The 27,202-nt window shown below is 36.1% G+C and overlaps 2 long non-coding RNA genes across 2 annotated transcripts; one reads left to right on the top strand and one right to left on the bottom strand.

The window, feature by feature from the left end:
- Positions 1 to 65: 65 nt before the first annotated feature.
- LOC109155186 lies at positions 66 to 6,699 on the bottom strand. The gene is made up of 3 exons (XR_002049867.1): positions 6,408 to 6,699; positions 3,819 to 3,852; positions 66 to 172 (listed from the first exon to the last, which is right to left on the bottom strand). It is a non-coding gene; the product is annotated as an uncharacterized LOC109155186 (long non-coding RNA).
- Positions 6,700 to 17,459: 10,760 nt separating this feature from the next.
- Positions 17,460 to 22,950, top strand: LOC109155181. The gene is made up of 3 exons (XR_002049862.1): positions 17,460 to 18,334; positions 20,833 to 20,925; positions 22,556 to 22,950. It is a non-coding gene; the product is annotated as an uncharacterized LOC109155181 (long non-coding RNA).
- The last annotated feature ends 4,252 nt before the right edge of the window (positions 22,951 to 27,202 follow it).

Below are 27,202 nucleotides of genomic sequence, written 5' to 3'. Positions count from 1 at the left end.
TTTTGTTGTTTCCAATCCCCACCTAGAAATTTTTTTTTTTTGTTCCGCTTAAGTTCATATCTCGGTATTGCAACACACTCTGATTTTGTTGTTCTCTATTTTTTGAATTTATATACCAAGCGTTTCTTGAATTCACAGTTGGACTGCTGCCTTCATCTCCAGATTCAGTACCCTAAAGCCAAAAACATAGGATGTAATTAAATAAGCGTGGACTTATGACGGAGAATTTGATAGCGAAAGAGAACCATTATGCTAGCTCTGAAACCATTTCTAAATTAAACTATCAACCCAATAAAATTTTCAATTTGCAAATAAATATTTCTTGTCAAGCATTAAGTTTTGACACCTTTCCCCATACCAAAAGCAAAGCAAATAAAGAGAAACTGTAAGCAATATCAAGCATCCATATTTCCCTTCAAAAGCACAAAGTAAATAATATGAAAAGATGTGAGCTAGGGTTCCCATATTTCACTGTAACTGGAGCATTAAAACATCAGACTAAAGCACAAGGATGATATTCATTTGCAGATAATTTGGTGTAACACCCCATGTTATGGCCTCCGAATCCGGACCAATTATGAAATTAATTCCGTTAATATATAATTAAAAAGGATTTAATTGGACCAGAATTCCCATTTAATTAATTAGTGTGGTCCACAAAGGACAACGGACCCTTATCCTTAATCAAGTCTTTAATCCGATTAGTAATGGGGAAAGTGGGTCTTTACTGTTCAGACTCTAGTTAGGACTCCCAAATCTATATATATGGGATTAGAAAGCATTTAGAAACCCTACCACAATTAACTCTACCACGCGAGAAACTCCCCAAGGAAACCTAGCAAAGGAGTTCCCCACCACCGAACCTAGGAAGATCAATTGGAGGAGAATCTTAGAGAAGAACCTTAGTAGCCAAAGATATTGATTAGGGCTAAGAGGTAACCCATGTCTTACAAAATCTATTTTTCTTGCTATACTTTGATTATTTGCTCCTTTGATGTGTGATTCTGTGATTGAGTCTTGATAGAGCTTTGCCTAGGATTTATGTTGTGTTTATTTGATAATCTTGGTGATCTTGATGATTGTGATTGATTATATGCGTAATATTGTATTTAATTATGTCTAGAGCTTGTCCCTAGGGTTTATATCGTGAATCTCGTTGTTGTGATGTTCTAGGTGTATTGGGTGGGTTTATGCATGATCGGGTGTTAAGTATAGCCTAGGACTAGTCTTTAGGGCTTTGCATATAGATTTCTTGATATCCTTGAGGTTCTGGATGCTCTTGGACCGTTATGTGATTGATGTCGTGCCTTGGCGTATTTAGGAATCGTGTTAGAATGCAATTGGAATGATTCTTGGTTCAATCTTTGTTAATTGAATCTGTGATGTTGTTGTTACGTGTCAGAATGTGTTTGGACATGGTTTTGGGTTCCACGAACGAACACCGAATCCGAATTTCACCTTCGTACCAGTGAGGGGTAGGTGGGGGGACGAGTCCCCACCACCTACCCGCTGCCCATACTGCCCGATTCCAGCGGGCGGTCGACTGCCCGCTAGAATAGGGACGCCCACCGGCGGGTGGTCCACCACCCACCGCCCACCCGTTGCAATGGCATGGTGTGGCGGGTTGTTTTTCCCCGTTTGTTTTTTCTCTGTATCCCGTTGTACCTCGTTTGACGTGTATGAGTCTCGTATGATGTTTTGAGTACCATTCTAGGAATTTGTGTGTAGTGTGTGTCGTTTGTTAATATGTCTTGATTGTTATTGTTGATTACATGATTGATTGATTGATTAATTGAATGATGATGGGTGTCATGGTTATTGCCCAATGATTTATGTGACTGATGATGATGAGATTGTGATTGGTGGAGATGAATTGTTGGCGGAAAGCACAACGAGTGCTCGGTTATCGTGCTAAAGGCACGAACCACCCCTTAGACTTGCTGGCTAAAGGCTTGGGTCAGGGTATAAGCGTCGCGGTGTCATGTTAGAGCTATATGCGCTGACCCCTTGGTATTAGTGCTAGAGGCACGGACCATGCGAATGACACTTCGGTGCTACCATGTTGGTGGACTTGTTGGTGGTTACGGAGTGGGGCATGTAGTTGCTCCGAGGAATAAGGTAGGCGATATAAGGGTGGCCTGGAGGTACAGGTTGGAACTGATATAAGGATGGAGAGGAGTAAAGGTTGAAACTTGGTATAAGGTTGGAAGATGGATTGTGTGTGCTTTGATGATTACTTGCTAATTGATTGTCATTGGATTCCATTGTTGCCTTTAATTACTATTTATGAGCTTACTTGTCTATTATGCCTTGTCTTATGTTCTTAGGATGCATGCTAGTCTTTATGTTTGTTCTATAGTGTTAAGTCTGTTGTTGTGTCTTGAGTCTTGATCTTGGTTTAAAGCTAGAGTTGCTTAGGTTATATATGTATTCCAGTTTCAAAATGAATTTCGTATATCTACCTATATTGTACTTAACGCGTTGTAGTGGGTTACTCAGCACCTATATTGTACTTAACGCGTTGTAGTGGGTTACTCAGCATTATCCGCTGACGGTTGCTACGATATGTTTTTCAGGTGATGATCATTAGCTGAGGAGCGCGTTAGATGGACTCGTAGTCTTAGTCTAGTCAGTCCTAACTGTAGTGGTTGGCCTGCGTGCCACGGATTGTAATTGATTGTGAACTTGTGGATTTTACTTGTCTAGATAGTCTTAGCCTGTGCATCTAGGTTCTCAAACCTAGGTGTGGCATAACACCCCGACTCCTATAGATAGCCTATGCTCAGTTTGGATTATTTAATATTAGTCTGCCTTTATTTATAAGTCTTTTAATGATTTAAAAGAATTAGGGGTGTTACATTTGGTCTACAATGCTAAACAGGATACTAAATCCTTGTACATCCAAAAATTTAGTCTACTAAATCCTTGTACATCCCAAACTATGGGGCATCAATTGATTAATCTGCCAACAAGAATATGAAGAAATAATAAACCTAAATATGGTATACAATTACAAATGAAATAATTAATCCGGTATGGACCTTCAAAAAGAAAGGCCCGGGATCGATTCCCATCCCAAGCGTGGGTCGGAATATTGTTGCTAAAGCGATCCTGGGCCTGGGCTCTGCGCCCTGGTCTCGAGGCCCCCGAACCCTAGGCCCTGTGCCCCCTGAACCAAAGGCCCTGTGCCCCCCGAACCAAAGGCCCTGTGCCCCTGAGCCCCCGAACCATGAGCATGGCTCGGATTGTTGAATAAAAATGGTCCTGGCAGAACATGGTACGCTTGGTACTTGGAACCAACGGGAAGTCTGATTCCCGGGCACCAGAACCTGTGTGGGACGTTGTGACGCCGTGTATAACCCAGAACAGGATTACAGGGTCTACGGCGCCCCTGCGTACGGACCGGGGATCTCAACAAGTCCTCTACACCGCAAGGAGGAACAGGGACCCATGCTGTCCCGAGAAGCGCTGCGAGACGTGCCGGAACCTGGCGGGCCGTGATCTAGGTGACACATAGGCGACACCAGGCGTAACAACCAGGGGCAAATGCCTCGGAACTTGGGCGAAACGAGGTGAACCCACAGCACTGGGACGAACCAAGCGACTCCAGGAGCCATCCAATCGTAACGAGCCTCTGCGGAGGCGTCTGATGTAATCTCAAAATGAAAAAGAAAAAAAAACCCCTAAAAAAAAAAGAAAGAAAAAAAAATATACACAAAAAAAAATGAAATAATTAATCTAAATCTAAAATCAATTATCTGGTTTCCTCCCATTAACCTAAATAATTAACTTAATTTGGTCTCACAGACAATGCTCACCTTCAAAAATAGCAGAACCTCCTCCCGCGGTTTCCTTCTGTAACACCCCGAAATTTTTCAACTTTTAAGACTTATATAATAAAGGTAAATTCTCATTAAATCCCAAAAATATAACATAAGAGTACGGGGTGCTATGCCACACCTGAGCTAGAGAACTCAGGTGCACAGGCTAACTAACTAAAATCCTCAATAATGTCAATACATAAGCATGGCACGCAGGCCGAAAGGGAAACTATCTATTCTACGCTCCAAATCTCTAGCGCGCTCCAGTGTTTACTCATCTGTGCCTGAAAGCCAAATATATCTGTTCAGCGAGAGATGCTGGTAACCCACTCCAACGCGTTGAAATATATTATAGATAGATATATATAGATATACGAAAATCATTTCGAAGCAGGAAGATATATACTTAAGAGACACTAGTTTTAAAACCAGAAATAGATTCAGCAATTAGGGATAAGCTCATCAATCAACAATAAACAGTTAAGTAGAGGTAATAGTCATAAGGAATACGCATCTAAGGTCACAGAACATTTTCCATATTTTCAAATCACATCATCACTCAATCACCATTCATATCACATAAACGTTGATGGTGCCACGGGACCAATCGCATGCCCCGAACATGAGGGTTAATGCTTATAGCATTAACACGGCCCCGCAGCACCCTACCTCAGTACCGCAGTATGAGGGGAGTTGATCGCAACCAACCCTTTGAGAACCGATGACGAACTCAACGTCGGACCACGATCCTACACATCGCTGACGCACCCAGTCGGTGGATCGCGATCCCCTTTTCAAGGGGGGACTTACGACCATACACACCGCCGATGGGTACGCCGGTGGACCATAGCGGATCAAGACCGACACACCGCGGAGCTATACTCAGTCGGTGGGCGAAGATCCTCGGAGACTATGGCCCTACACACCGTCGTCCCATCACTCGGTGGGTCGCAGCCAGCCGTAGCCTTACACATCGCCCCGATTACTCGGATCAGTGGAATACAGCCTTCCTCGGCTTATTGGCCCTACACACCGTCCTGGCGCGTTCAGGTCCGGTGGGTCATAGCACCGAGGCCCATGTGGACCGCAGCCCAAGAAGTGAATCACTGACCGCAGCCAGGAGAATGAACCGCAGCTCATCAGTAGCCAAACAGTGGACCGCAGCCCTATATAATATTTATATACCTGACCGATCGCAACCGGCCTGGTTAACAGTTGGTATGGTTCTCATACCCATCTAACTGCCCGTATAGCCAATTTGATCGCAACCAAATTGGGGAATCATGCATCACATAACACGTTATAGCACATAATAGCACATTGGGAAGGGGGAGGCATATAATTAAACTTACTTGTGATCATTCACATACTAAGAATCGTCCTAAGGGGTTCATACGTCTTCCACCTAGGTCAACGGGCTACCAATTCAACTAGCATGCAATCCCTAAGACTCATCTAGCCTACAATGGAACCCGAAACATCAAACTAGACTCAAGCACGACAAATGGGGTCCATTGGGACACCACGGGGAATGGGGAACATCAAACGGGGAAGCCTGGGACCCGGGGTGGGGTATGGACCAGCGGGTAGCTGGTGGGTGGGGGTCACCCGCCGGAGGGCACTGTTCCGAGCAGCGGGTTGCCGGCGGGCAGTCGGCTGCCCGCTGCCGGGCAGTGCCCCTTTGGGCAGCGGGTAGGTGGTGGGTCCTCCTACCCCCACCTACCCCCCACTGACTCTTTTCTCATATATTCGTCCCGGGAACCTTTGTGGAACCCGAAACCATGCTTAGACACTTTTAAACGCAAATAACGACACCACGTAAGCAATTAACGGATCAAAAGCAAGAATCATGTAGGACTTGTCCTATTACGACTTCTAAATATAAACAACACCCGAACATGCGAATTCCCACCCAAATATAAATCAAGAACATCACAATACAAATTCTCAATCCGACCTAGGGCTCTTATCCCGCCCAAATCATCAAGAACATATTTTATCTTTAACATCAAGAAAATATCAAGATTCGTCAAGAATCATCACATCATAATCAAGAACTTCTTTTTAACATCAAGATCATCAAGAAAGCATATAAATCATCTTATCAATCATCAAGAACATAACATAATTATCATAGAAGAATTCAATCAAGACACAAGAATATAGAGGGAGGCCAAGGAAGGAGATTATAGCGAAGAAAATAAGTTTTGTTGAGACATGGGTTACCTCTTAGCCTTAATTAATTTCCTTGGCTATGAAGGATCTTTCTTTAAGACTCCTCTTTTCTTGATTTCTCCTAGGGGAATTCTTGGAACTTCTTGTGTGTGAGATTATTGTGGTGTGGGTTCTAGGTGCCCCCCCCCCCCTATGCCCCCTATTTATATACCTAAGGTCCTAATTAGGGTCCAAATACTATGGGCTTGCTAATTCTATTCCTTATAGGACTAGGGGATTGGTCTTAGGGATAAGGGGCCCATGGACTATGGTGGGCCTTTTCCTAATCAATTACTGGGATTTAATTCTTTCTTTTGGGTAAATGATTAAATGATTAATTGGTTTTAGGGGTCGTAACACGGGGTGTTACACCTTCGATTACTCTCCTTCAGTAGGCCTAACACTTGTAGTTTCCTCCCTTCTCGGCGTACATGCGGTTGCTGTTGACAGGCAAGTCCTACCGGCGGCAGCAAATCCTTCCCTGCGGTTGCTGTTGACGGAGAGGCGCCAGATTAAAAGTTTGAGAAAATTAGATCGGAACTCTAGAATTACCGATTGTAATAGAGAGAAACCAAGCGATGAAGATTGAGAGTAGAGATTTCGACAGTGAGATAGTGAGGACAAGAGAGAGTGAGACAGTGAGTACACAGACAGATAGACGAGAGAATAGGGTTCAGTTTGATTGTCTCTCTAGATCTTTCTTAATGCAATTTTCTTTTATATTTTGTTTTTATTCATTTTATTATTACTAATTACTAATGTATTAATAATTAATAATTATTATTATATTTACTACTCCGTAGTAATAATAATAATAATAATAATAACGAGGATTTCCGACCACCGTACTAAAACAAATTTTAAAAATTCATAGCGCAAAAAAAAAAATTCTGGACTTACTTCTGACCACCCTGGTAAGTGTGGTCGGAAATTCTGACACTTTTTTTGTCCAACTCAACTCTTGACGAAAAATTTGAAAAAATGTCAATTTTCCGACCATTTTTGTTAGTGGTCGGAAAAGTGGTCAAAAAATTGAAATTTCCAGCAGTGTGTTACTACCACCGGACTGCTTCACCGGAAGAACAGGGGAAACACCATTGCCGGGCTCCGATTCTGTTGTCGCTGCTCTGCTTCGCCGAAGGGAACCGAGACCACCGGAGAGGAGACCAGCCACACCAACCATCGCAGCTGCACCAGCTCCGCCGCTCCGTCGTTGTTGCTGCTGGTTCGAGACTCACCAGAAGACCCCACCAACCCACCATTGCTACTCTGCCCAGCTCGATGATCTACTTGGCTGCTTCCAGTCGCTGCTGGCCTATTCCACCATAGATGTTGGCTGTCGAGAAGGATAGAGGGGAAGAACGGTGGTGCTTGAGGTCGCCGTTTTGCTACTGCTTCTGCCTGAGCTGCTTAGCCGACGGAAAATGAGAGAGATGGAGACAAAGGCCGAGAGAGAGGAAAAAGGGAGAGAGACGGAGGGGTATTTGGTTCCTATGTCTGAAGATAGGTTACACAAAATATATCATATATTCATCTATATGACTATATAGGTAGGGTTGCTATATTTAAATTAGGCTAGGCTAAATATAGTAGGTTGGGCTAAGGCAATATATATCTAATGTACTAATAAGAGCTCAAGAGAGTTAGGCCTATAATGTGTAGAAAAAATGGCGGTCAAATTTTTTAATCAAATAAATGGCTTAGATTGATCATATTTTAATTTTTCCTTATGATTTCCTAATTTATCCTTAATGAATATGATTATCCGTTAACTTTTCCGTTAAATATTATCTTTTTCGTTAATTTATGTTAGTTCACCGTTAACTTATTCATTGATTTCAATAAGAAAAGTCTTACGTTCGAACCACATCCCAATCAAAGTTGACATAGTTAGTACTTTGTTTTACTCTTATTAAATTAAATAATAATTTAGTAGCTACAACAAAAAATAATACATATGCATTTCTTTAATTTAGAATTATGTATCATTGTATCTACAATATCTTTATTCAAAAAAAAAATTATTCATTATCAATAAATTAAATAAGAAAAATAATTTCATTAGTTATATTGTATTTATTTTTCTCCAATATAAAAACTCTTTACATTCAAATTCATCAATTGTTATTCAAAAAAAAAATATTCATTATCAATAAATTAAATAAGAAAAATAATTTCATTAGTTATATTGTATTTATTTTTCTCCAATATAAAAACTCTTTACATTCAAATTCATCAATTGATTATATTCGCTACATTGTCCCTACAATGTCATTATTAAAAAAAATTATTCATTATCAATAAATTAATTAAGAGAAATAATTTTATTAGTTATATTGTCTTTATATTTCTCCAATGTAAAAATTCTTTACATTCAAATTCAATTCATCAATTGATTATATTCAGTACATTGTCTATTATCTTTTTTGTACACTATTTTTTTAATTAAATATCAATGTTATAATACAAAATAATGTTATATATTTATTTATCAAGTATTTTATTAATACCTTGAAAAAATTAAAAAATATAATTAATAAAGCCAATCATATTAACTACTTGAGGGATTTGTTGACAAAGAGAGTATTCAAATCACACAACAAATTGAAGTGAGAACTATCTCACAGTGTCCTTGTTTGACAATCATCAATTAGCGGTTAGCGTTAGCAGATTATATTAGCGAATTTAACCAGCGAATTATATCAACGGTTGATAAAAAAGATATTTGAAAAATATTTGCTGTTTAGATATTTGTAAACTTATAATTACCTATTTAAATACGCAAATTTAACATTCAATTATTTATGCATGAACAATTCCAATATAATCTTGCCTTGATATACTTTAAAGTACTTATTTAAAAAAAAAAACATTTGGCATTATCCCAATCGCGTAATGCGCGTAAAAAACTAGTGTATATATATATATATATATATATATTTAGAAAGATGGATTATATATTGGGCTTAACATTTTGGACACACACACACACACACACACACATATATATATATATATATATATATATATATATATATATATATATATATATATATATATATATATTTATTTATTTATTTATATGGGTTATATTTAGGGAAGTTGGATCAAATATAAGACTTTGTATTTTGGGTCATAATGATATAATAAGATACATACATTATAATTGGGCTTGGCTAATTGATACATCGTAGGGATAAAATCAATCGTTATGTTGTGCATCCGGATGCAAAAACAACGTCGTTTTGACGTCTAACTTTAAAAAAAAAAATTAAAATTGCATAATTACACATCCATAATTTCATCACATCTATAATTTCATAACTATACATCCAGAATTACATAACTACACATCCATAATTTCATAACTATAAATCCAGAATTGCATAACTACACATCCATAACTTCATAACTATACATCCATAATTGCATAACTACACATCCATAACTTCATAACTATAAATCCAGAATTGCATAACTACACATCCATAACTTCATAACTACACATCCATAACTTAATAACTACACATCCATAATTGCATAACTATACATTCAGAATTTCATAACTAAAAATCCAAAATGAATGAACTAAAAAATGAATAACATAATGTTGTTGCTGGGAATCGAAACTGATTTTTTTTTAGGTAGGACGCACGTTTTGATGCAAAACGACGTCGTTTTTGCATTCGTATGCACCATGCATAGTGTATACGGATGCACAGCATAATTTGCCGGATAAAATCACTTTGGGTTTAAGATGATTTATCGGCTTAGAATAACCTAATAGGCTTTAGGGATATTTTTACTAAAATATTTATTATTGGGACAATAACTTATTATTATATCCAATATATAATACTAAGAAAATACGGGGTGTCACATGTGGTGTTCAAGGTATTTCGTGTTTTCCTTGATTTTGTTACTTCCTTTTTCTTCGTTTCTATGTTGTTTGTGATGGGTTGCTTTTGATTTTTCGGGTTAGATTGGTTTTTCGGGTTGGGGTCTCGATCTTTTGGGGTTATGGTGTGTTTGCTAGTCTAGGAGGCTATGAGTGGGGACGACGGCTGGCGGTAGTCCGTGTGTGGGTGTGTTTACGACGTGGGGTCTGGGACTTGATGTTGGGGGGTAGTCCGGGTCTAGAGGTGGCGGTAGGTGGTAGTCCGGTGGTCTTGGAGTGGCGTGGAGGGGTGTGCGCTTGTAGGCATTGGTGGATGTAGGCTGGGTTGTGGGTGGTTGTTTTTTGGGTGAGGGGTTTTGGTACTGTATAATCTATTTCATATTCCCATTTCCATGTATAGTATTTTAGTTTTCTATTGTTCTTTGCGTGTGTTATTTATACCCCATTTGCACTGTTGAAGTGGTTGTATGCTAGTCCTTTATGCATCATTATATTCCATTGTGAACAGAAAAGTTGAAACTATATTTTCACAGTTCATTATACAATTATATGCAGGTTAGAACTACTATTTTTATCTAATTTTGCCTATGAAGTTTCCTCTTCTAAATCTCACATAAGATTTGAGGGAAGTTCTATGCTAGGTACATGTTTGATAAATATGCAAAAATAATACTATGAAACTTCCCTATCTGTATCATTCCTTTTGTACTGTTTGCATAAAAAAATTAATTATTATTATTATTATTATTATTTTATTTTTATTTTTTGAGAATGGATTTTTGTATCATTCTCTTGATTGATGGCGTGTGCATCCCTTGTCGGTAGTCTGTGCATATAGTGCAGTGTGTTGGGGGTTCACAGTGTGCATATTTAGTTTGTGGCGTTAGCTTTGTTTTTTGGTATGTGGTGGCTGGGTTTAGTGGAATTGGTAGTGATGGTGCGGCGAGGAGTACGAGCGTGTGATGTGTGCGTCTTATGATGACAATATGTGCATGGGGATTGTGCCTTGGTGTTTGGAATTGTGGGTTGCATTAAAAAGGAATTAATTATTATTATTTTGAGAATGGATTTTTGTATCGTTCTCTTGATTGATGGCGTGTGCATCTCTTATCGGTATTCTATGCATGGGGTGCGGTGTGTTGGTGGTTCACTGTGTGCATATTTGGCATGTGGCGTTAGCTTTATTTTTTGGTATGTGGTGGTTGGGTTTAGTGGAATTGGTAGTGATGGCGCGGTTGGGAGTATGGGCGTGTGTTGTGTGTGTCTTATGATAAAAGTGTGTGCATGGGATTGTGCCTTAGGGTTTGGAACTATAGGTTCATATGGTTTGGTGTTGTGTGCATCCTTTATATAATATTGCTTACGTGTGAGGTGGCGTGGTGGCCGGTGTAAATTGTGTGCATGTTTGATGTGTGTGCGTATATGTTGGTGCAATTATGAGGATTGTGGTGTGCGCATTAGGCATTATGGTGGGATGTGCAGGAAAGAAGATACGGCCTCCTCCGTCTAGCTAGAACCGTACTCGTAGCACCTTTGGTGATGGTGATAATGTCTCTGAGCATACAACAAAGGCAAAAGCTTGTGCAAGACGTACAACCTAAATGACTCACGCACCATGAATAGTTGCAACTGTCTAGAAAATGTTGATTCATATTATTTCGTTTTTGTTTTTTGTTTTTAGATTTGAAGTTGAACTTATATAATAGTGCTTGCATGTGAGGTGGCGTGGTGGTGCAAACTGTGTGCATGTTTGATGTGTGTGCGTATATGTTGGTGCAATTATGAGGATTGTGGTGTGTGCATTAAACATTACGGTGGTATGTGCAGGAAAGAAGACACAGCCTCCTTCGTCTAGCTAGGGTCGTACTCGTAGCACCTTTGGTGATGGTGATAATGTCTCTGAGCATACAACAAAGGCAAAAACTTGTCCAAGATGTACAACCAAAATGACATACCCTGAATAGCCACAACTGTCTGGAAAATGTTGATTCATATTATTTCGTTTTTGTTTTTTGTTTTTAGATTTGAAGTTGAACTTCTATAGATAATTAATTTCGTTTTTATCCCGTGGTGAATATTAAGTTGGTATGTTAATATGTGCACATTTAGTTATAGGTGTGTGCATCGTAAATTTCTACACGCCATGGTGGTCCCTTGGTGGATACTATGTGCGGCCTTTTGCAACAGTGTGTGCATGGTGTTGTTTAGCGGTGTGTTGAATGTACTGTGTGGTTGATGGTTAGTGCAATCACTAACTACAATGTGCGCATTTGCACACACCACCAAGTCTGAATGCACCTGGTCACAACAACATCTAACAGTATACGATGGTCATATATGTGTGGCTAAACTTTAGGGCAACCTTGAATGCACACAGCCGCGCACACTGCAAATACTTAAACTCTAACCCTCCATTACCCACCTAGTGCGATCAAACACAGTAGCACATTCCACACACTACGGACGCACACGCGCCAAAAACAATATCACAGACGCCACAGTTGCACTCGGTGTTTTACACACACCCAAAGGCACACACGAAACCAACAACGCAGCGGAATAAAAAATAAATAAATAAAAATGAGCGTGACTTACCGTCGATCGCTTCATCCATGGGTGCACTACTCTAGTCGGCGGCACTAGCACAGTCTTCTACGCACAGTTTTAGTTTTCTTAAAATCTCAAAATGAAAAATCTAGAATTTATTCCTACCATGGATAGGATCCTTTAAATTAGGAAAATATTCTATTTCATTTATAACCAAATTCAAACAACATAATGAAATTACAATGACACGCTTATGTTTTAATTATATCCTTATATAAATGGCATTTTAAATTCAATCTCATCCATTAAATCTAATTTTTTAGATGGTGGAGATGGGATATCATGATCTCGTCTACAAAGGTGGTCTCATTGGATCCAGCCCATATATATATATATATATATATATATATATGTGTGTGTGTGTGTGTGTGTGTGTGTGTGTGTGTGTGTGTGTGTGTGTGTGTGTGTGTTCCTACTCAAATCCGGCCGCAACTTCCCATGCGGTCAATGCGGCCGCTTGAAAAATGCACCAATAGTGTTAACAAAAGGAACCAATAGTGTTAGGAAAGTGCACACCAATGAAATGAACAAATACACCAAAAAACGCACAACACACCCAAAATAATGCACCATAACTCCACACCCCTAATTTTGCATTTCGAACTCTGGTGCTTTTGCCATAAATATTTTTATAGCATTTCAAAGTGTTTTAAAATTTTAGGGGGCGTTTACTAACAGGAAATTTTCAAGAATTTCCGGAAATTGAAAATTGAAAATAGGCTAGGTGTTTACTATGCTCTTTTCCCATTTTCAAAGTTGAGAATTATTCCTCCTTTTTCAAGAAATTTGGAACACAATCAAAAGTTGTTTTCAAATCTGAGAATAACACGCGTGAACAGTAGATCCACCCTTCGAATCCGCTAGCCCAAATTCTAATTCCTAAATCCCTAATCGCCTTCCGTCCTTCACCTTCCCTGGCTCTCCGCGACTCTATTTCTCGTCTTCTCTAGAATCTCCACGACTTCCACTCCAATACTCCACAATCCACACCCCCACACTCGTCTATGCCTCAAGCCTTCTGGCTTTCACAGACCACAGTTCCACCTTCAGCGAGGGCGACACTTCAGTCAGTTGGTCTGCGGTCACTCCCTCGGCCCTCCGTAGTCCATCCTCCGACGGCAACGCCGCCTTCGCAGCTTCGCTCCTCTCTTCCTCAAACCTCAGTCCTCTCACACAATCTCACGTTTCCTCAACTTCTGCTGGACGTCGGTGACTCCTCCCTGCCCAGTCGGCCGGTGACTCCTCCCTGCCCAGTCGGCCAAGCCATTCCACTGCTTCAAATTCCAATCAACCACTTAGCCAGTAACATACTTAGCCCAATAAATTTTTTTAATTACTATTTTTGTGTTTTTAAATTGGATTTGAAAATTATATATTAATTGTGACTTTGGCACTTGGCAATGTGCATGCGAATTGTGACTTTGGCACTTGGCAGTGTGCATGCGAATTGTGATTAGGATTTTGGAAAATATGTATTAATTTTAACATTGGCACTTGGCAGTGTCAATGTGTATGTGATTTATATTTTAGAAATGATGTATTAATTGGCACTAGAGAAGAATCAAACAAGTTTTCAATTTTTGTTTTCGAAAACGGGGAACTGAAAATAGAGAATTAAAAAATGAAAACAGAGAATTGAAAACAGAAAATTGAAAACAGAGAATAAAAAACAGAAAATAATTTTCTGTTAGTAAACGGGCCCTTACATTTTCATCCCACTCAAGTATATTTTTGGCTCCGCCCCTAACTATATATTATGTAGTCTATCAAAAACATTCTTTTATAATTTATAACGTATTTTGTATTTGAACCTTATTATGAGCGTTTAATATTTTGTCATTGACATTTCTAACGGCATTTAAACTTCGCCCCCACTCTGATGATTTTCTGGATCCGCCCTGTTCATGGGCATGGGGCAGCCTGTGTACCACTGCTCTCCAAAGTGATGATTTTATTAATGTTTGCCCAACGAGCGTGGAGTAGCCCATGGGACTATCCCCTATTCACCATTTAAACTCGTTTTTAGTCATTTCTACTCAGTTTCTACCCATATTCGAACCCTAACCAATTTCTTTCATTTCCTTTCATATTTTTTTGGTTGCATTAGGCTTAGATTTAGGTTACTAAACACTTTGGAAGTTTTTATTGAAGAATTTACACTTCGATTTCAAGACCCATAAATAGATAATACTTAACCTAAAGGGTAGAAATGCCTAACCTAAAGTTTTTTTAGATTTTGAAGGAATTGTGCTAGATTATTGTTAATGTTTGATTGGCCACATTCATTGCATATTTTGGAGGATTCTTGACCTTAATGAGTGTTGGGTCAAGATTCGAAGCCACTCCTTACATAATCCATATTTCGCACTATGAGAATATGAGAAATATGGGGATTTAGATGCTTGTTGTTCTTGAAGGACTTGGAATTAGTACGCCATGATAGTTGGGCATTTTTTAGTCCTAATTCTTGTTTAGATGATCACGGAAGTGATTTTTAGACTAAAATTCTTACGTTCATCTTCTCAATTTCTCGGTTATGTGTTTTTCCCTAATTTTATAGGTTTGCTTGCATGTATTAAATTTTGCTCCCTAACTTTGAGTTCTATTTTTTTCATTTCAGGTTTATTCTCTTGTTTGGATTTTGGGTTCCTCTATAGTTTATTATTATTATTATTATTATTATTATTATTATTATTATTTTTTGCAATTAGTCGGGTGCATGAGATTTATTTATTTAACTAGTCTTTTTCTAATACGCAAAAATATATGTCCAAATATTTATATTTTAAAGAGTTAATTCCAGCAATGATCATCCGATTATGTTGATTTTTCACAATTGGTTCCCGATTTTTAATTTGGACAATTTAGACACTTGATTTTAAAATTCTTTCCAACGTTGGTCCTTCCGTCAGATGAAGGTTAAGTGGACGTCAATTTGAGGGGTAAAAGCGTCTTTTCACCGATATCTATAGCACTCTCCGTCGCCGGACTTTGCCTTTCGCCAGAGCCTTTTTTTACCGTCGCTAGCTCATATCGGCCGTCATTGTTTCTCATGTCAGGTTTCTCTCACCTCACCATTATGTGCATAAACTGATATACATGTAAAAATGGTGAGAACTGTGAAGAGTCACCATGAAGGGGATGAAGATGACGACATGGAATTTTCTTCCAGAACTCTTGATGGTTCCCGTACATAATATATACATCTAGTATATGCTCTATACTGCGAAGATTATTTTCCTATTGAAGTTGTTGCAATTCTGATGTTTGCAATTAAAGTGGAAGGGAGGCACAGTGATCAGAAGGCAAACACACTTTGGTCCAAGTATTATGAGACAGAGCAACGCCGGATCGGAGGAACAAAATCAACGAGAGACAAACTTATTTTTGGTTGTTTTTAACTGGAAATTGTTTGATCAGCGCCGGATCGGAGGACTAAAAAAACCCTAGCCCTTACTCGTCTCTCTCTAGTGGCTTGCACTCGTCTCTCCGACGATGACGACAGTGGCGTGAGCAGGGCGGCGTTAGCAACGAAGGCATGAAGCAGAGGCAGCGTGAACAGATCTCTCTTCATCTTCCCATTGCCATCCATCAAGTATTTTATTCTCTTCTTTTATTTTTCATTCATTTTCTCTTCAAGCAGATGCGTGGTAGCAAGAGATCCAGCTCGAAACACCAGCAAGCTCAAGGACGCGAAGGTTTTATTAGCAAATATATACTCAGTACTTGAAACGACACTTTTACCCCTCAAACTAATGTTCACTTAGCATTCATCCCATTAAAAGAATAACATTGGAAAGAATTCTAAAGTCACCGTTGCTGGAATTAACTCTACTAGTAGTTGCACCCGTGCGATGCACGTCCATTATATTATGGTGCAATATATAAAAGATTGTTATATCGAAGATATAAGACCAATAAGGTTTTAGATATAATAAATAGACAAAATATGATTTATTGGTGTTCCATAAACAAAACAATTACACATTATTAAAGATTTCTTTGTAAACAACATTTTGAGTCTTGTTTAAAAGACGTCTAGATTCCCCACAAATTAAGACCTTAAAACCGTCAAGATTACTCACCCTAGAAACTGTTACATATAATTGGTCATGGTTAAAAACTTTTTTTTTTCAGTAACAAACTAACTTGTGAAAGCGTTTGACCTTGACTTTTGTTGATTGTCATTGCATATGACAACATAAGTGAAAACTACTTTCTTTGAAATTTAAATGGAAATCTTGGGTCTGAAGGAGTAAAAGATAGCATTGATATCAACACATTTGTACTTGCGTTGTTGTCACATAGGATTTGTGCCTCAATAACATGATTTCTCAACTGTGTTACTATCAACCTTGTACTATTGCACAGTCCCATGGAGTGATCTATATTTCTCAGTAGCATAACTGGAGTTCCAACTTTCAAAGTTAAGTCGGTAGATTTAGCAATCTGGAGAATACATACCAAAATTGAATAAAATTCTTTGTGTACATAGGGTCAAAAAAAATATGTACATTATTGAGAGCATACTATAAAATTATGTACCTTTAATACACAAATAATATACATCACCATATATAAAAAATGTATTATAAGATTCATGGTCCACACAGCTATGTGGACCATAGTCCACACAATAATTTGCCAAGTTAAACATATATAATAAGATATATTAATAATTACATGTCTATAATCTTATAATATGAAGTATACTATAAAATGATATGTTAATAATTCAATAATTATACATAATTAAATAATAACTATATATATATATATATATATATATATATATATATATATATATAAATGTTGTCAATGAATCAGAAATTAATTTCTGGACAATAACTAACCCAATCTTCAAGCCCAACAACCGACCCAAATGATTAAAAATAATCCAACCCTACTTTCTCTGGCGATTCGTCTTCTCTCTACTAACACCGCCAATTCGTTTTCTCTCTACCTCCCTACTTTCTCTCTGGCGATGTCCGAAACTCCGAATCACAGTGTTCTACCCTTGCCGTTCTTGGTCTCTACTTTCCGTTTTGATCCTGTGTTTTTCTACACCCAATCGCACATATAAACAGTTGGTGTTGTGTAAATCTTACGTCTAAATTAGTATTTTAGGGTTTATGTGTTTTTCGTTAGCAGATCGGAACTTCTACATGATGTTAATGTTAAGAGTTGGCGAAATCAGAGGAAGGATGTTGAATAAGCTAAGTAACCGATCCCTATATCTATTTCTCTATATAATTCATTTTTAATTTCAACACCTATCTACAATTTAGTCTAAAAATACTGGTAGATGATTTCATCCTATGATTGACCATATTAGGATTTTTTTTTGATAAATTGTTAACATGCAAGCGAGAGAACAACAATGGTAAAAAAAAATTTGTACACATGCATCGATTTTTCTATCCCTTTACTCCGTTCATTCATTTTTCTGTATGTTTACTTTTATATTTCTGTATGTTAGAGTAATAGTCTATTATTCTTATCATTCACTATTTGAATATAATTAGGGTTTTTCTAACTACAGCAGAGTGAATATTTGTGAACTCAATCTAAAGTTTCCTCTGTAAAAAATATATATCTGCGGAGTATTATATTTGAAATGATTTTTTATGCTAACAGATTTAGAAATGATTATGCTGACAAATTATTAGCTCTGGAATGAAATTGCAAATGAACATAAAACTAATTGATTCAAGTTTTTCATTTCAGATTCAGAAAAGGAAGGCTATTACCATGGTAAGAGGCATATGTAGTGCATAGAAGAAGGCATGATCAAGTAAGGTTGAAATTTAAATATTAGTTTAGATTATTATACCTATATGCTTCCTCTTGCTGCCTATAACTGTAGAACTAATTATTTGCCTCATAGTATCCATTATATTTTTACCATGTCGTATTTAAGCTTTGAGTATATTATATGTTTCTGTTTGAGTGCTCCAATGCTTTCTGTTCAATCTAAATGTGTTACTATTGTATGAGGTTAATCTTTTTTTGGTAGTTTGCTAGTGATGATATTTAAAGTCTTTTTCAGTTAGTAAATAATCAAATCTTTGGTAGTAAAATCTCATGTATTTCAAGAATCACATTACAATATATAGATGGAATGGAATTTAGAACACAGACTTAGTACTTGGAAACACTCAGTGCAGATGGATATACTAATTAAACACATTTTAAAACCTTTGTGTGGCACAATCTTGTTCTGCTAACTGAGTGTGTTTGCTTCCTTCTCTTTACATTATGTGTGGCACAATCTTGTTCTGCATATACTTCCACAAGGACAACATTCATATCTTTAGCCCTACTCTGTGCTTTATCCTCTTCCTGCATACATTCACATATACATAACAATAGAAACTAATAAACAGATATTTAGAAATGTTTAAAAAAATAAAACATAGGTAAATAACTAAGGCATGTCTTTAGATAAAATTCAAACAAAAATAAGTTTGTTGAGCAATTGTTCAGCACTAACACAGTGCAATTGACCAGGTACCAAACACATCACTTAAAAAAGATTAAAAACCACACTAAGGTGGTAAATAGTCTGTAGTCCCACAAAACTCAAACTTTTTCGTGCTTCACAGTCACATCTTTTTCTTCTTGTTAAAAGAAGAGAATTGGTCCATCAGGGTTCTCTTCACACCAGTAGAATCTTCAGGGCCAGTGTCAAGCCTTTGAGACTGTTGTGCACTTAATAGACTGTTGACTTCATTATCTCCATTAGAAGCTTCCTGTAAATTATAAATAAGAAGTCCCCAAGTTAGCGTATTATGAGGGACCGTCAAGATTAACTTCTAACATAGGATGAAAAAGGGCTAAAGACAACTAAGTATTGAACTAAGAATAATAATCTGATCTGATTAATCCTCTTCCTCTTCATCCTCATCTATCATTCTGGATATCAAATCCTTGTCTTGGTTATCAATCAACTTAGAACAGTATGTCGACACTAAGGTTTCATCCCTTAGAACTCTCATCACAGTGTAGGCTGGATTAGCTCCCCTCATATGCTCCATTTTTAATGATATCTTAAATATCATTCTCAAACCAACTAATGATTCCAACTCTTTTGGAATGTATAACTGTTATGTGAAAAAAACATATGTAAAAATTTGTTAACTGGCAGCCCAATCGTCCAGGCCTACTCTAAATATAATAAGTATTAAGGGAAAATTGTAAAAAATGCCCCTCTATAATATGTCAATTATCAATGTCACCCCTGAATTATGAGTGGTGTAAATGTTGCCCCTCAATTATCAAAATGGTGCACATATAGCCCCTCCCGTAACGGACATGTGGTTCCCACCGCTGTCCATCGCTGGTACTTCGAATCGAGGGAGGGAAAAAATAACTAAATTACATATTTACTCCGATTTAACGATAGGATCACAAATGTCTTTTGTTAAAGAGATAATAGAAAAGCATGCATGTTTACATCAAAATTGACTGTTTCTGTGTATTAGCACCTTTTATATGTACAAATGTAATGATAATAGTCTATTTAATAGGCAAGAATGTCTCTATTGAGAAGTGTAAGACACCTACACTTTTTTCATTAATTCTGTGTATGTGTATGTGTGTGTTCATTTACATGCCCAATTTTTCATTAATTCTGCCTTTCATTCAATTATGCCTTTAAATCAATTATTTAATGTTCTTTTATTATACGCAGGCTATGTATCTATAAAATAATAGCATATGTGGTTACAAAATGAGAGATTGATATCCTCAGCAACTAAAAATATTTTTTTTTTTTTTGCTTTTACATTCTTTTTCCACCATAAGTGATTTTGTTACTTGATGTTGAATGATGACACAATTCTGTTTTGTAACTACACAGCATATACCATGGCATTGTGTCAGAATAGTATATTGATAGAAAAAATGTGTAATCACTTATAGTTAATTTGCATATACTACCATGTTACAACTCAAATTTTTGACACAATTCTGTTTTGTAACTACACAGCATATACCATGGCATTGTGTCAGAATAGTATATTGATAGAAAAAATGTGTAATCACTTATAGTTAATTTGCATATACTACCATGTTACAACTCAAATTTTTTAAGAAATGTTGAAGTCCTTATTGCTGTCCTTGGTTAGAATTCAAAATATTCTTTTACAATAATCTTAGCAATTGAACTTTAGCATATATTTTGAGTTGATCTAAGTTTTCCTTTTTTTTTTCTTTATGTTGTCTGTCATTGTTGTGTGCAATTCTATTTGCAGATTATTACATGTTGGACTAACGTATGTTTTATTATAGGAAATATGCTTCTGAGGTATTCAACCCAACATCAAACAATTTGAAAGTGTCTGAGAAGGACTTGCTAATATTGCTGGATGCAGTTGGACAAAGGTAATTTTAAATTATTGTTTTCAAAGTATTTTAATCACATCTGCATATCTGATTTTTAAGCCTACTGTTGTACTTGTTTAATCACACACCATTGCATATAAAGCACTTCTATGAAAGTGCATACTGTACTGTCACAGATACAATATGCACTTTGGCAGTGCATATTGTATGAATCTGTATTAAAAAAAACAACACACAGATACATAGAGTAGTGCATATAGATATATAAATTACAGAAACAATTTTGTAATCCATTCAAATAGAAGAAAATTAGATTTTCTTCTCCTGTTTAATGAGAACATCATTTGATTTCTTAATGGGAGCAGGCTTGTAGGCTTGTAGGCTTGTAGAAGGTTTTGGTATATGAAATGTCTTTTTTAATTAAACGAAGCATAAATAGAATATAAAATTTGAGTATAAACATAACCACAGGGCCAAACTGTGAGTGATTAATGGCAAGAAGCATAAATATTCTATACACCTGCTTCCTGTAGAATGTTATACAGGGCATAGTTCTTTGCTTCTTAAGACTATACACTATGGTGTCCCCAACCATTGTATTTAATTATTAAATACATGTAGAATATATATGCATGCTTCTTAATTTATTTTTTTCATTGATTGTTTACCTCAACTTTCAATGCCTGCAAATCCTTAGGAATGTCTTCCAATGCTTCACAGTTCTTTTCATCACATTCAAATATCTATTGCATAACCATCCATCTATTGCATACCCTTAAGATGTGAATTTGTCAAGTGGTGTATTCTAACTAAAGCATGCATATAGAATATAGAACAAAATAAATAACAAAATAAGAAAAAAAAAAAAGCATAGCATATAAAGCAGGTCTAAAAAGTGCATACTGTCAAAATAGGCACAAACATCACAGATACAATATGCACTTTCTAGTGCATATTGAAAGAAACTGTTTTCAAAAAACAACACACTGATACACACTATAGTGCATATTGTCAATAAATTACACAAAAACAATTCTTTTAATAAATTCAAATAGAAGAAAATTTGATATCTTAACTTCTTTGCTTGATGAACATTGGTCTAGTATGTTCTTCTTAGTTTCTCTTGACTCCACTGATTCATCATTGTCATCAAACCTTATCTTTCCACTGCTTGGCATATAAGAACTGCCAACTTCATCCCAAGATTCACTCTCCCGTTCCCCAAAAAAATTAGTTAGACAATGAATTAATAAAATAACTAAGTGAATAGATTAGGTATGTACCTCAAAATCCTGCTCTTGATCTTTTTCATCAACCAACCTAGAGAGATGGACATAATCATCATTCAAAAGAAGGGCAGTATATTTCTACGATTAAGGTATATAAATAAAAACAGTGTACACCGGAAAGTTGAGACAATAGATTAAAAAAAAATCAAACTGGAAATCTGAAACAATAAATTAAAACATACCAATCAATTCCTTATCTGGAACCAACTTCTGACTTGCTAGCTTCACTGATAGTTTGATTAGTCTTCAACCTTCACGTTTGTAGCTGGATTAGGACACCAATTCTTGGAAGACACATTCTTGACTCTTAATCAAACCTGTGTTTAGATCTTCAGATACAATATATATTCCTAATAGTTTTTTTATATGTACTTGGACAGAGGTTTTTTCCAATGTAAAGGGGAGCCATTCTCAGCCATTGATTGCAAAGAATGGCTGGAAACACGAAAGGGTTAAACGAAGATGGGTGGATTGTTAGTATGCTGAATTTATAGAACACCTTTGAAGGTTGAAGAGTTCGACATGTTGCTGGATTGAAGGCTGTAGAGTTCCAAAAAAACGCTGTCATTATTGAAGAGCAATAATAGCTGTGCCCCGGAATCTGAAACGCCACAAAGTAGAAAGCTGCTTTTGAATTGATTTGAATCAATCTTAATTTATTTCTTTAACATGTGTATTTATTCGGAACAACTTCCCACAACTTGAGAGAACCAAAACTGGTGGCCAAGCATAAATTTAGCATTCAATACTTATACAAATACATTTATTTGTTATATTTTATTAGCAAAATAAATCTGAAACATATCAATAATGTGGGTTGTTATCCAAAACGGTGTAGTATAGTTTGAGCGGGAAAATGGAGCCATTTCATTGGCCGAAATCTTATGGCTTTAATATATAGGAAGAGGAAGATTTTAAAAAATAACTAACAAATTTTTATTAATTAAAATCCAAATGAAATAAAATTTACTTATCATATTAATCCAATATATAATGTCTACAAATATAATTATCATTAAAGAATATATGAAAAGATTTGGTTGATGCATGTGAATTGTAAAAGTAAATGGAAAAGATAACGGAAGTTATAACGGTTACGGTATTTTTGTTCAAAAAATTGTATAGTGCAACTCTAAAAGCACAATGTACCAAATGATTAGCACTAAAAATATGGACATAAATTAAGAATAAACATTGATTGAGACATATTATGTTTTTGGATAATAGCGGCAAGTGCAGGCATGGGGTGTTTTCCTATGCCCTTTGCAATTGTGAACAAGAATATATATATATATATATATATATATATATATATATATATATATATATATATATATATATATATATATAAATCCAGTTCAGGTGCGGCGGTGTCTTACGGTGCGACGATCTCTTACGGTGCGGCATCACCAATAATTCAACAAATATGCACCATCAACGTTAGGAAAATACACCACAAAAACAGAGTAAACAGAGCCCCGCATCACCAAACACATACCATTAGGTGTGAGTAAAAACACCATACACTATTCGGAAATACACCATTGGGGATAGTGAGTTATATGGTGTATTTTTTTGAGTCTGTTGTGTATTTTGTGATGTTTTATTGCATTTCACTGTGGTATGTTTTTCTTACACTGTTGGTGCATATTGTTAACACTGTTGGTGTATTCTGGAATTCCGCCGCACCGCCGCATGGGAAGACCCCGCCGCATTTGAACTTTATTCTATATATATATATATATAGGGTCAGGTTCCTGTGAGGTAAGGTCTTCCCGGTTAGTGCGGCATACACCATTAGGTATGCATAAATGCACCACACAGTGTTCGTAAATACACCATTATGTGTGGTGTATTTTTTTTTGTGGTGTATTTTTGGACATTTCATTCTGGTATATTTTCGTACACTGTACGATGAATTTATACATACCTAATGGTGTATGCCGCACTGACCGCACGGGAAGACCTGACCTCAAAGGAACCAAAATATATATATATATATATATATATATATATATATATATATATATATATATATATATATATATATATATATATATATATATATATATTCAAAATTAAAAAGTGCGAGTACAAAATCTCTATCAAAAAATTATCAGATTATTCACTTAGCTTGCTTTATACTTGAATGTTTAAGTGAAGGGCTTTCGAAATGCAGTTTGTTTGTTCTCCCATGAAGGGCTCATTTGTTGCTTAATCTTCATTGAGGGCTCTCAAATTGGTTTGATCTTCAGTCCACTTTAGCTTAGCTTGAACACTTCAGTCCACTTTAGCTTAGCTTGAACACTTGAGTATTTGATCTTCAATCCACTTTAACTTTGCTTAATCACTTGTATGTTTGATCTTTAGTCCACTTTAGTTTGGCTTAAACACTTGAATATTTTATCTTCAATCCAGTTTAGCTTATAGCTTGATCTCTTGGATGTTTGATCTTCAATCCACTTTAGCTTAGCTTGAACACTTGAATATTTAATCTTCAATCCACTTTAGCTTAGCTTGAACACTTGAATATTTGATCTTCAATCCACTTTAGCTTAGTGATTTGATCTTCAATCCACTTTAGCTTGGTTTCGTCTTTAATCCACTTTATCTTAGCTTGATCTTCAATATGTATTGAGCTTCTCTATGACTTCTAAGGGATGTCTTCAACTTTTCAAATGTGTTCTTTGGAATGAATGGAGGGCTCTATTTATAAGGGAGAATATGGGAGACTTTAATTAGAACTCAAACTCTTAAATATTATCCTTCTATTATCAATTAATAATTAGGATTATCCAAAATGTATCTAATCACAATTGCATCCAGGTTCATGACCTTATCCATATTTAAATTAAATAATTAATTAAAATATATGAATATCTTATCACATAATTAAATTCAATAATTCAATAATTAATTTAAATATATAAATATTTTCTTGTTGGGCCAAATATGAATTAGTCCATCCTCATTATTTGCTGGCTTCATTTAACAAGTCTAATTGACATAATTTGAGCCTACCAGCCTTCAATTATATTTAATTCGGACAATTTGACCAACTTAATTTGGTAATTTAATTAATCTAAATAAATTAATAATTAGTCTAATTATATCGAAACGAAGCCCAAAACATATGGATCAGCCATTTTTCCCCATTAATTTTTCGCTTCCTACAGCTATAAAAGATGCGGTCTTGTGTTTATTGTATTTGTGATCTTTATTTTTGTATTATGTTTGAATTGATTTTTTATTTTTTTTTACAAATGGGGTATAATGCTTTATTAATTAATTTCTTTATGGGGAACCCAATAGAGTAGCTCAAGTGGCAAATGAGCTCTTTTTGTAGGGGAGAATTTTAGGATAACCCGGGTTTGATTCCTACAAGTGATGATTCCTTTTGGGCCAGCTTCTATGTCTCTCGAAGCGAATCTGGCCCGGACTATTAAACAGACAGAGAAAGACTCGGACCACAGTGTGGTTTACACCAAAAATAAAAAAATAATAATAAAAAAATAAAATAAAAAAAAATAAATCTTAATGGGTGATAGTTTCTACGTGGTTTTGAATTTGTTTGATATCAATGATCGTGATCTGATCTTGATCATCCTGTTGAGCACTCAGTTTGTTTGTGGCAAACAATTCTGTGCTTAGGATGACAAAAGTAATTACACCTTGAAGAGCTGCTATTGGTAGGGCATACTGATTGGACTAAGATGTGGTATACTCTGGTATTATGATATTCCTAGAAAGGTGGAATCATGTTTACCTACGGCTGGCTCACTAAAATTGAGATGAGTAAATATTTTTCATATTTGCTACTTGTGCTCTATGGTTGCAAATTCTATTTTACACTTATTTCTGGTAGCGTTGAAGATTTTTTTGGAAATGATTTTTGCACATGGCAAGACAATTCAGTTCGATTATGGATTGGATCGAGAAGATCTTCTAGAACTTAAGAATGGATTATCATTGTATGTTAATCATGATATGTTGGAATATTTGAAACACCAAGAACGATAACTTATGAAATAATAAGGTGATCTCGTGTTCAATCATTTTTCATGAGACTACAATATATATATATATATATATATATATATATATATATATATATATATATATATATATATATATATATATATATATGTATATAGTGAAAGGTTCCAGTGTGGTTGATTAATGTGCGTGAGTCTTGTGCTTAATGTGTCTGAGATTTGTACCTAATGTGCGTGAGTGTGTAATGCTAATGTGCGTGAGTTTTGTACTTAAGGTGTGTGAGTATTGCGTCTAAGGTGCGTGAGTTTTGTGCGAGTTTTGTGCTTAATGCGTCTGAGATTTGTACCTAATGTGCGTGAGTGTGTAATGCTAATGTGCGTGAGTTTTGTACTTAAGGTGTGTGAGTATTGTGCCTAAGGTGCGTGAGTTTTGTGCTTTAATGTGTATGAGTGTGTATTTAATGTGAGTTGTTGTTGAAACTTTAAAGTGCATGAGTTTTATGCTTAATGTGCGTGAGTTTTGTATTTAATGTGCGTGAGTCGTGTGCTTAAGGTGCGTGAGTTTTGTACTTACTGTGAGTTGTTTTTAAAAACTTAAGGTGCGTGTGCTTTTGTGATTAACATGCGTGAGACTTGTGCTTAACATGCGTGAGACTTGTAGTTAACATGTGTGAGACTTGTACTTAACATGCGTGAGGTTTGTGCGCTTAGTGTGTGTGTTTTGTGTACTTTAAGTGAATCAGATTAATCCTTAACGTGCGTCCACCCGCACAACCACACGGGAAGTCTCAAATACACCCGATCCCTTCCCTATATATATATATATATATATATATATATATATATATATATATATATATATATATATATATATATATATATATATATATATATGTATCAACAAGAAATAAAGATGGAAGAAATTGAAATTTCTAAACCTGTTTTGTTTTTTTGGTTGTCATTTAAAACATGATGCAGTGCAGACATTTTACTTAGCCACTGCTTGCTTGCATCCACAGGATAGAAGGGGTG

Source organism: Ipomoea nil, unplaced genomic scaffold (genome assembly GCF_001879475.1).
Source record: "Ipomoea nil cultivar Tokyo-kokei standard unplaced genomic scaffold, Asagao_1.1 scaffold2694, whole genome shotgun sequence".
Taxonomy (NCBI): Eukaryota; Viridiplantae; Streptophyta; class Magnoliopsida; order Solanales; family Convolvulaceae; genus Ipomoea; species Ipomoea nil.
The sequence above is the reverse complement of the archived record's forward strand: the minus strand, read 5'-3'. Positions and strand labels throughout refer to the sequence as shown.